Consider the following 12403-nt stretch of genomic DNA (forward strand, 5'->3'; position numbering starts at 1 on the left):
AACTCGAACCTTCACCCACTTTAATCAGCATCACGAACTGCGTTGATAGAAGATATGGTAAAATCAGTCATCCACAACAGTAGGTGGCGTCGTAACAGAAGACACCGGAAACACGGTTCTTCTTCTACTCCCTTGACCTTCCTGCTCGTATGACGACACATCAACACAATAACATTTGACGTTGGTGTTGTGGACTTTGCTTCAGAATAACACTATTGGAAATGAGAGAATAAAACGACCAAAGATGAATACGGCTCTGAGACACTGGAAGGAGGCCGCGACGGTCATACTAGCTGCTGGTACGAGACATAAACTCCCTGTAGATAGTTTGACAAGGTGTGTTGATAAAGGAACCGGTGCACCTGCTATGAGTGGGCACTCCAACTTGCCTGACAGGTCAGCCTTCGACTATGAAGTGTTGTTGTTGAAACGAAGCGGTACGAGTGGTTTCATGCCGAATGCTTATGTCTTTCCCGGCGGTCTGGTGGATCCGTCAGATTTCTCAAGCGAATGGCTTGATCTTTTTCAATCTTTTCGGCGCTCACCGAATTTTGGACTGGGATTTGTGAAACAGCCGCCGGAGACGAGACCTCCCATCTTCGCCACTGACAGGAAGAAACTGGGTTCTCCCGTTCCAGGTGACGTCGCATTGAGAATCTGTGCAGTGAGGGAAACGTTCGAGGAGTCCGGTGTACTTCTAGTCGTGTCAAAGAGGAAGAGGGTACTTTATTTAACAGCATCGAGAACAACCGATACAGTCAACCCGAATTAACCCGAATAACTGATCTCCGTGACAAGAGTGAATTGGCTAAATGGAGAGTGCAGGTAAACGAGAACCCTTCTAACTTCATCAGAATGTGTAGGGAGCTGGAGTGTCTACCGAACATCTGGGCTCTGCATGAATGGGGCAACTGGCTGACCCCGACTGGTGTGTACGCGAAACAGAGGAGGTATGACACGGCCTTCTACATTTGCTGCTTGCAAGAAACACCACCTCACACCCTACAAGACGAGAAGGAAATTGTGCACTTTAAGGTGATACCATAGCTTAGTAAGGTGAACATGTATATTATTGTTGTGTTCAAGGTTTAAGTGACTATATTCATTCATGATGTCTTTATCAGTTCATAATATTGTTGTAAACTGTTCATTTGTTCTTAGTCCAACCTAAACCTCTCTCTCCTCCCCCCCTCCCTCTCCTCCTCCCCCTCTCCCTCTCTCTCCCTCTCCCTCTCTCTCCCTTCCCCTCTCCCTCCCTCCTCCCCTCTCTCCCTTCCCCTCCCTCTCTCTCCCCCCCTCTCCCTCTCCTCCCCTCTCCCTCTCGTCTCCCCTCTCTCAGTGGTCCTCCCCCAGAGATCCTCCCTCAGTTACCAGGCCAGAGAGATGTTCCCCTCTCCCAGTTCTATCTCTCCCGAATGTCCCTTCCCCTCTCTCCCTCCCAGCTTCTCCCTCCAGAGAGCTTCAGAGGGCTCTGAACAGTGGCTCCCTGTCCGCATGGTGTCAGACAGCTACTCATATCACTCCTCCCAGGTTAGTGTTCACATGAAGGGTCTGGTTACTACATATCCCCCCCTCTCCCAGGTTAGAGTTTATATATTTACATCTCCCCCCCCTGATCTCTCCCATATCCCTCCTCCCAGGTTAGAGTTTATATTTACATGAAGGGCTCTGATCTCTCCCATCCCTCCCTCCTCCCAGGTTCCCTCTCTTATCTTTCCATCTCCCTCTCGTCTACTACAGTGGTCCACTCCCCCAGGTTAGATGTCCACAGTTACCAGGCCAGGATGTGGATATCCCCTCCACAGTTCTATGATTCACATGAATGTGCAGGTTCCCCTCCTCCCTGCAGAACCTCCACAGCTTCTCCAGACAGAGAGCTTCAGAGGGCTGTGAACAGTGGCTCCCTGTGCGCATGGTGTCAGACAGTTACTACATATCACTCCTCCCAGGTTAGAGTTTAGTGTTCACATGAAGGGTCTGGTTACTACATATCACTCCTCCCAGGTTAGTGTTCACATGAAGGGTCTGGTTACTACATATCACTCCTCCCAGGTTAGAGTTTATATTTACATGAAGGGCCTGATCACTACATATCCCTCCTCCCAGGTTAGAGTTTATATTTACATGAAGGGCCTGATCACTACATATCCCTCCTCCCAGGTTAGAGTTTATATTTACATGAAGGGTCTGATCACTACATATCCCTCCTCCCAGGTTAGAGTTTATATTTACATGAAGGGTCTGATCACTACATATCCCTCCTCCCAGATTAGTTTATAGTTACATGAAGGGCCTGATCACTACATATCCCTCCTCCCAGGTTAGAGTTTATATTTACATGAAGGGTCTGGTTACTACATATCACTCCTCCCAGGTTAGAGTTTATATTTACATGAAGGGCCTTATCACTACATATCCTCCTCCCAGGTTAGAGTTTATATTTACATGAAGGGCCTGATCACTACATATCCACTCCTCCCAGGTTAGAGTTTATATTTACATGAAGGGTCTGGTCACTACATATCCCTCCTCCCAGGGTTTAGTGTTCACATGAAGGGCCTTATCACTACATATCCTCCTCCCAGGTTAGAGTTTATATTTACATGAAGGGCCTGATCACTACATATCCCTCCTCCCAGGTTAGTGTAAACATTGACTTGAAGGTTGTCTGATTGTCCGTTGGTGAATTCACTCCTTCCCGCTTAGAGTTCACATGAGCTGGTTACTACTATCCCTCTCCCAAGGTTAGGGTTTACATGAAGCGTTCTGTTAACAGCATCTCCTCCCAGGTTAACTGGCTATATTTACATTGTCTGGTTACTTCCAGACACTCCTGAGAGAATACCTCACTCAGGTTAGAGTTTATATTTACATGACCATTTTACTGGCCCTGGCAGAGCTGGTTAGGCAGTTTTCATGTTATCCAGAGCATTGGTGACTGCAACTGTGCTGCTGGCAACAAATTAAGTTTATATTTTCTTTCCAACGTCCTTTATCAGTCATCTAGTGCCCTTTATCCCACGGTTAGAGCCCTTTATCAGTCATGAAGGCCCTTTACTACATATCATCCTTGTTGAGTTTATATTTACATGAAGGCCCTTATTACTACATATCCCTCCTCCCAGGTTAGAGTTTATATTCACATGAAGGCCCTTTACTACATTGTGCCCTTTATCCAGGTTAGTGTTTACATGAAGGCCCTTTATCCTACATCTATCCCTTTATCCCGTCATTAGTGTTTATGAAGTCATCTGGTTACTACTTTATCCTCCTCCCATTAGTGTTTACATGAATCTGGTGCCCTTTATCCACTCCTCATTAGTGCCCTTTATACATGAATCTAGTGCCCTTTATCACTCATCCAGGTTAGAGTTTATATTTACATGAAGGGTCTATCACGTCATCTATGCCCTTTATCCTCATCTAGGTGAGTTTATATTTACATGAAGGGTCTGGTGCCCTACATATCCCTCCTCCTAGTGCCCTTTACATGAAGGTGCCCTTTATCCATGTCATCTGTGCCCTTTACATGTCATCTAGTGCCCTTTATCCTCATCAGGTTGCCTTTATATTTACATGAAGGCCCTTTATCACTCATCTATCCCCTCCTATCCAGGTTAGATAAACATTGCCCTTTATCCACGTCATCTATTGTCCGTTTATGAATTCAGGGCCTTCCGCTCTCAGTGAGTTTAGAGCTCACTGGCCGCTCTGGCCAGGAGTCATCTTGAACCCTTTACCACGTCAGTCAAGCTCCCTTTATCTAACTGTCTATCTTTAGCTTGCCATTTATCCAGTCACAAATAGAGCCCTCACTCTGACCATTTTGTGCCCTTTATCCACTCATCTAGTGCCCTTTTCATGTTATCAGAGCATTGGTGACTGCTGTGCTGCTTTATCAACGTCATCTAGTGCCCTTTATCCACGATTTTCATCTAGTGCCCTTTATCAGTCATCTAGTGCCCTTTATCCACGTCATCTAGTGCCCTTTATCAGTCATCTAGTGCCCTTTATCCATCATCTTGTGCCCTTTATCCACGTCATCTAGTGCCCTTTATCCACGTCATCTAGTGCCCTTTATCCACGTCATCTAGTGCCCTTTATCACGTCATCTAGTGCCTTTTATCCACTTCATCTTGTGCCCTTTATCAGTCATCTAGTGCCCTTTATCCACGTCATCTAGTGCCCTTTATCCACGTCATCTAGTGCCCTTTATCCCGTCATCTAGTGCCCTTTATCCACGTCATCTAGTGCCCTTTATCCACGTCATCTAGTGCCCTTTATCCACGTCATCTAGTGCCCTTTATCAGTCATCTAGTGCCCTTTATCCACGTCATCTAGTGCCCTTTATCCACGTCATCTAGTGCCCTTTATCCACGTCATCTAGTGCCCTTTATCCACGTCATCTAGTGCCCTTTACCCACGTCATCTATGTGCCCTTTATCCACGTCATCTAGTGCCCTTTATCCAGTCATCTAGTGCCCTTTATCCACGTCATCTAGTGCCCTTTATCCACGTCATCTAGTGCCCTTTATCCACGTCATCTAGTGCCCTTTATCCACGTCATCTAGTGCCCTTTATCCACGTCATCTAGTGCCCTTTATCCACGTCATCTAGTGCCCTTTATCCACGTCATCTAGTGCCCTTTATCCACGTCATCTAGTGCCCTTTATCCACGTCATCTAGTGCCCTTTATCCACGTCATCTAGTGCCCTTTATCCAGTCATCTAGTGCCCTTTATCCACGTCATCTAGTGCCCTTTATCCACGTCATCTAGTGCCCTTTATCCACGTCATCTAGTGCCCTTTATCCACGTCATCTAGTGCCCTTTATCCACGTCATCTAGTGCCCTTTATCCACGTCATCTAGTGCCCTTTATCACGTCATCTAGTGCCCTTTATCCACGTCATCTAGTGCCCTTTATCCACGTCATCTAGTGCCCTTTATCCACGTCATCTAGTGCCCTTTATCCACGTCATCTAGTGCCCTTTATCCACGTCATCTAGTGCCCTTTATCCACGTCATCTAGTGCCCTTTATCCACGTCATCTAGTGCCCTTTATCCACGTCATCTAGTGCCCTTTATCCACGTCATCTAGTGCCCTTTATCCACGTCATCTAGTGCCCTTTATCCCGTCATCTAGTGCCCTTTATCCACGTCATCTAGTGCCCTTTATCCACGTCATCTAGTGCCCTTTATCCATGTCATCTAGTGCCCTTTATCCACGTCATCTAGTGCCCTTTATCCACGTCATCTAGTGCCCTTTATCCACGTCATCTAGTGCCCTTTATCCACGTCATCTAGTGCCCTTTATCCACGTCATCTAGTGCCCTTTATCCACGTCATCTAGTGCCCTTTATCCACGTCATCTAGTGCCCTTTATCCACGTCATCTAGTGCCCTTTATCCACGTCATCTAGTGCCCTTTATCCACGTCATCTAGTGCCCTTTATCCACGTCATCTAGTGCCCTTTATCCACGTCATCTAGTGCCCTTTATCCACGTCATCTAGTGCCCTTTATCCACGTCATCTAGTGCCCTTTATCCACGTCATCTAGTGCCCTTTATCCACGTCATCTAGTGCCCTTTATCCACGTCATCTAGTGCCCTTTATCCACGTCATCTAGTGCCCTTTATCCACGTCATCTAGTGCCCTTTATCAGTCTTCTAGTGCCCTTTATCCACGTCATCTAGTGCCCTTTATCCACGTCATCGTGCCCTTTATCCACGTCATCTAGTGCCCTTTATCCACGTCATCTAGTGCCCTTTATCCACGTCATCTAGTGCCCTTTATCCACGTCATCTCGTGCCCTTTATCCACGTCATCTATGTGCCCTTTATCCGTCATCTAGTGCCCTTTATCGTCATCTAGTGCCCTTTATCCACGTCATCTATGTGCCCTTTATCACGTCATCTAGTGCCCTTTATCCACGCGTCATCTAGTGCCCTTTATCCACGTCATCTATGGCCCTTTATCAGTCATCTATGTGCCCTTTATCAGTCATCTAGTGCCTTTATCCACGTCATCTAGTGCCCTTTATCCACGTCATCTATGGCCCTTTATCAGTCATCTAGTGCCCTTTATCCACGTCATCTAGTGCCCTTTATCCACGTCATCTAGTGCCCTTTATCCACGTCATCTAGTGCCCTTTATCCACGTCATCTATGGCCCTTTTTCAGTCATCTAGTGCCCTTTATCAGTCATCTAGTGCCCTTTATCCAGTGCCCTTTATCCACGTCATCTATGGTGCCCTTTATCACGTCATCTATGGCCCTTTATCCACGTCATCTATGGCCCTTTATCACGTCATCTAGTGCCCTTTTGACTTCATGAAGAGAGATTTGGTCTCCAAGCTGACTTCTTCAGTTGAGAGAAAAGGAGATCTTTAGGTTTTGAATAGTTTTTTTGTTAGTTATATTATTCTCCCGGTGAATTTAGGTTGTTTTCTTCTCATGTTGAAGTCCAAACTGTCAATCTGATTTGATATGCTTCCTGCCGGATGATCGTTTTACTTTTAACGTGTGTGTGTGTGTGTGTGTGTGTGTGTGTGTGTGTGTGTGTGTGTGTGTGTGTTTGCGTCTCCTTCTCTTACCAGGTGACGAGATGTACCCAGAGGAGGGGTCATGTCAGATGGATGTGACCCTGAACACAGACCAGAGCCTTGATGAGCTTCATCAGGGCTGTTCAGCACTGCACCGTATCGTAGCCTTGGACCCCTACACCGCTGCTGCTGTCATCACCATCACACCCAAATACAACCACCTGCTGCCCTTCACACGGTCCAGCCTGAGAACCGGCACCAGCAGTCAGCTCTGAGAGATGGGTTGACACTCAAATGGCACCATATTCCCAATTACTGTTGAACAGAGATAGACAAACTACTGGTCAACAGGTCTATATAGTGAATAGAGTCCCAGGCTCTGGTCTAAAGTAGTGCACTATATAGGGAATAGGGTCCCATAGGGCTCTGGTCTAAAGTAGTGCACTATATAGTGAATAGAGTCCCATAGGGCTCTGGTCTAAAGTAGTGCACTATATAGGGAATAGAGTCCCATAGGGCTCTGGTCTAAAGTAGTGCACTATATAGTGAATAGGTGCCATAGGGCTCTGGTCTAAAGTAGTGCACTATATAGGGAATAGAGTCCCATAGGGCTTTGGTCTAAAGTAGTGCACTATATAGGGAATAGGGTGCCATAGGGCTCTGGTCTAAAGTAGTGCACTATATAGGGAATAGAGTCCCATAGGGCTCTGGTCTAAAGTAGTGCACTATATAGGGAATAGAGTCCCATAGGGCTTTGGTCTAAAGTAGTGCACTATATAGGGAATAGGGTGCCATAGGGCTCTGGTCTAAAATAGTGCAGTGTATAGTGAATAGGGTGCCATAGGCGGCTCTGGTCTAAAGTAGTGCATTATATAGGGAATAGGGTGCCATAGGGCTCTGGTCTAAAGTAGTGCACTATATAGGGAATAGGGTGCCATAGGGCTCTGGTCTAAAGTAGTGCAGTGTATAGGGAATAGGGTGCCATAGGGCTCTGGTCTAAAGTAGTGCAGTATATAGGGAATAGTGCCATAGGGCTCTGGTCTAAAGTAGTGCACTATATAGGGAATAGGGTGCCATAGGGCTCTGGTCTAAAGTAGTGCACTATATAGGGAATAGGGTGCCATAGGGCTCTGGTCTAAAGTAGTGCAGTGTATAGGGAATAGGGTGCCATAGGGCTCTGGTCTAAAGTAGTGCAGTATATAGGGAATAGGGTGCCATAGGGCTCTGGTCTAAGATAGTGCACTATATAGGGAATAGGGTGCCATTGGTGATGTGACCCATGTTTTGTGCTGTACAGGCTGCTAAGGTCTTGCTGCTGGTTTCCCTACTGCTGTGCTCTGCTACCTGACAAAGGGTTCCCGAGTGGCGCAGCGGTCTAAGGCACTGCATCTCAGTGCTAGAGGCGTCACTACAGACCCTGGTTCGATTCCAGGCTGTATCACAGCGGTCTAAGGCACTGCATCTCAGTGCTGGAGGCGTCACTACAGACCCTTGTTCGATTCCAGGCTGTATCACAGCGGTCTAAGGCACTGCATCTCAATGCTAGAGGCGTCACTACAGACCCTGGTTCGATTCCAGGCTGTATCATAGCGGTCTAAGGCACTGCATCTCAGTGCTGGAGGTGTCACAGACCCTGGTTAAGATTCCAGGCTGCAGGGCGGTCTAAGGCACTGCATTTCAATGCTAGAGGCTTCACTACAGACCCTGGCCGTGGTAGGCCGTCATTGTAAATAAGAATTTGTTCTTAACTGACTTACCAAGTTCACCAAAGGTTAACTAAAAAATGTATTAAATTCTGGAACAAATACCTCTCAATGTATTATTTTTGTACATAATTGTACAGATTTATTTAATCAGTGTGTTTTATATGAAACATTCATTAGAACTATCACACCATTAACCACTGAGTCTACAAAACATTAAGAACACCTGCTCTTTCCATGACAGACTGTCCAGGTGAGTCCAGGTGAAGGTAATTTAATGTCACCTGTTAAATCCACTTCAATCAGTGTAGATGAAGAGGAGGAGACAGGTTAAAAAAGGATTTTCAAGCCTTGACAATTGAGACTTGGATGTGTGTGTGTGTGTGCCATTCAGAGGGTTAATGGGCAAGACAAAATATGTAATGCCTTTCTTTGAACAGGGTATGGTAGTATCCCAGGTGCACTCGTTTGAGTGTGTCAAGAACTGCAAAGCTGCTGGGTTTTTCATCCTCAACAGTGACCCGTGTGTATCGATAATTGCCCACCACCCAAAGGACATTCAGCCGACTTGACACAACTGTGGGAAGCACTGGAGTCAACATGGGCCAGCATCCCTGTGGAACGCTCTGACACAATTCCAGTCCATGCCTGACACGTTGAGGCCTGACCCACTGAGGCTGTTCTGAGGGCAGAAGGGGGTGGTGTAACTCTATATTAGGAAGGTGTTCTTAATGTTTTGTCACTCGGTATGTCGAGGTAAATAATGCAGTAGTTGAGTTGTACAATTAACATATATCAGCCAGTGAATTCAGAAATACATCTCAGTGGATCATAAACCCAGGGAAACAGGAGAAACATCTCAATTGGTGTTCCAGGTAAGTTATGACAACAAGAGGCACATCTCAATAGGTGTTCCAGGTAAGTCATGACAACAAGAGACACATCTCAATTGGTGTTCCAGGTAAGTCATGACAACAAGAGGCACATCTCAATTGGTGTTCCAGGTAAGTCATGACAACAAGAGACACATCTCAATAGGTGTTCCAGGTAAGTCATGACAACAAGAGGCACATCTCAATGGTGTTCCAGGTAAGTTATGACAACAAGAGACACATCTCAATAGGTGTTCCAGGTAAGTCATGACAACAAGAGAACATCTCAATAGGTGTTCCAGGTAAGTCATGACAACAAGAACACATCTCAATAGGTGTTCCAGGTAAGTCATGACAACAAGAGACACATCTCAATAGGTGTTCCAGGGTAAGTCATGACAACAAGACACATCTCAATTGGTGTTCCAGGTGAGTTATGACAACAAGAGACACATCTCAATAGGTGTTCCAGGTAAGTCATGACAACAAGAGACACATCTCAATAGGTGTTCCAGGTAAGTCATGACAACAAGAGGCACATCTCAATAGGTGTTCCAGGTAAGTCATGACAACAAGAGACACATCTCAATAGGTGTTCCAGGTGAGTCATGACAACAAGAGACACATCTCAATAGGTGTTCCAGGTAAGTCATGACAACAGTTGAGAGACACATCTCAATTGGTGTTCCAGGTGAGTCATGACAACAAGAGACACATCTCAATAGGTGGATTCCAGGTAAGTCATGACAACAAGAGACACATCTCAATAGGTGTTCCAGGTAAGTCATGACAACAAGAGACACATCTCAATTGGTGTTCCAGGTGAGTCATGACAACAAGAGACACATCTCAATTGGTGTTCCAGGTAAGTCATGACAACAAGAGACACATCTCAATAGGTGTTCCAGGTAAGTCATGACAACAAGAGACACCTCTCAATTGGTGTTCCAGGTAAGTCATGACAACAAGAGACACATCTCAATAGGTGTTCCAGGTAAGTCATGACAACAAGAGACACATCTCAATAGGTGTTCCAGGTAAGTCATGACAACAAGAGACACATCTCAATAGGTGTTCCAGGTAAGTCATGACAACAAGAGACACCTCTCAATAGGTGTTCCAGGTGAGTTATGACAACAAGAGACACATCTCAATAGGTGTTCCAGGTAAGTCATGACAACAAGAGACACATCTCAATAGGTGTTCCAGGTAAGTCATGTCAACATGAGAACATCTCAACTGGTGTTCCAGGTAAGTCATGACAACAAGAGACACATCTCAATAGGTGTTCCAGGTAAGTCATGACAACAAGAGACACATCTCAATGGTGTTCCAGGTAAGTCATGACAACAAGAACTACATCTCAATAGGTGTTCCAGGTAAGTCATGACAACAAGAGACACATCTCAATAGGTGTTCCAGGTAAGTCATGACAACAAGAGACACATCTCAATTGGTGTTCCAGGTAAGTCATGACAACAAGAGACACATCTCAATAGGTGTTCCAGGTAAGTCATGACAACAAGAGGCACATCTCAATAGGTGTTCCAGGTAAGTCATGACAACAAGAGACACATCTCAATAGGTGTTCCAGGTAAGTCATGACAACAAGAGACACATCTCAATAGGTGTTCCAGGTAAGTCATGACAACAAGAGACCCACACATCTCAATAGGTGTTCCAGGTAAGTCATGACAACAAGAGACACATCTCAATAGGTGTTCCAGGTAAGTCATGACATGAAACATCTCAATAGGTGTTCCAGGTGAGTCATGACAACAAGAGACACTCTCAATAGGTGTTCCAGGTAAGTCATGACAACAAGAGACACATCTCAATAGGTGTTCCAGTTAAGTCATGACAACAAGAGAACATCTCAATAGGTGTTCCAGGTAAGTCATAACATGAAACATCTCAATTGGTGTTCCAGGTGAGTTATCCAAGAGACACATCTCTTATAGGTGTTCCAGGTACTAGTATGACAACAAGAGACACATCTCAATAGGTGTTCCAGGTAGAAGTCATGACAACAAGAGACACATCTCAATAGGTGTTCCAGGTGAGTTATGACAACAAGAGACACCTCTCAATAGGTGTTCCAGGTAGAAGTCATGACAACAAGAGACACATCTCAATAGGTGTTCCAGGTAAGTCATGATCCTTATAAACAAGAGACACATCTCAATAGGTGTTCCAGGTAGAAGTTATGACAACAAGAGACACATCTCAATAGGTGTTCCAGGTAAGTCATGACAACAAGAGACACATCTCAATAGGTGTTCCAGGTAAGTCATGACAACAAGAGACACATCTCAATAGGTGTTCCAGGTAAGTCATGACAACAAGAGACACATCTCAATAGGTGTTCCAGGTGAGTCATGACAACAAGAGACACATCTCAATAGGTGTTCCAGGTAAGTCATGACATGAAACATCAATTGGTGTTGTAAATCCAATAGACACTGTCATATCAATAGGTGTTCCAGGTCAACTGTCAAGACATGTAACATATCAACCCAGGTGAGTTAGACCCTGATCCTTATCAACTGTCCAGAGTAGACCCACTACTGATCCGTATAAACTGTAAGTATCAACTGTCCTTATCAACTGAGAGTAGTCCCACTACTGATCCTTATCAACTGTCCAAGTAGACCCACTACTGATCCTTATCAAACTGTTCCAGAGTAGACCACTACTGATCACATATCAACTGTCCAGGTAAGTAGACCCACTACTGATCCTTATCAATAGAGTGACCCCTACTGATCCTTAAACTGTCATGACCCACTACTGATACAAGTAGACCCACTACTGATCCTTATAAACTGTAGAAGTAGACCCACTACTGATCCTTATCAACTGTCCAGAGTAGACCCACTACTGATCCTTATCAACTGTCCAGAGTAGACCCACTACTGATCCTTATCAACTGTTCCAGAGTAGACCCACTACTGATCATATCAACTGTGTAGACCCACTACTGATCCTTATCAACTGTCCAGAGTAGACCCACTACTGATCCTTATAAACTGTCCAGAGTAGACCCACTACTGATCCTTATAAACTGTCCAGAGTAGACCCACTACTGATCCTTATCAACTGTCCAGAGTAGACCCACTACTGATCCTTATCAACTGTCCAGAGTAGACCCACTACTGATCCTTATCAACTGTCTTATCAAGTAGACCCACTACTGATCCTTATCAACTGTCCAGAGTAGACCACTACTGATCCTTATCACTACTAGACCCCTTCCTTATCAACTGTCCAGAGTAGACCCACTACTG

At 45.3% G+C, this 12403-nt stretch overlaps 1 pseudogene; it reads left to right on the forward strand.

The window, feature by feature from the left end:
- Positions 1 to 143: 143 nt before the first annotated feature.
- Positions 144 to 7072, forward strand: LOC135553410 (acyl-coenzyme A diphosphatase NUDT19-like; annotated as a pseudogene).
- The last annotated feature ends 5331 nt before the right edge of the window (positions 7073 to 12403 follow it).

The sequence above is a fragment of the Oncorhynchus masou genome, chromosome 2, assembly GCF_036934945.1.
Source record: "Oncorhynchus masou masou isolate Uvic2021 chromosome 2, UVic_Omas_1.1, whole genome shotgun sequence".
Classification (NCBI taxonomy): domain Eukaryota; kingdom Metazoa; phylum Chordata; class Actinopteri; order Salmoniformes; family Salmonidae; genus Oncorhynchus; species Oncorhynchus masou.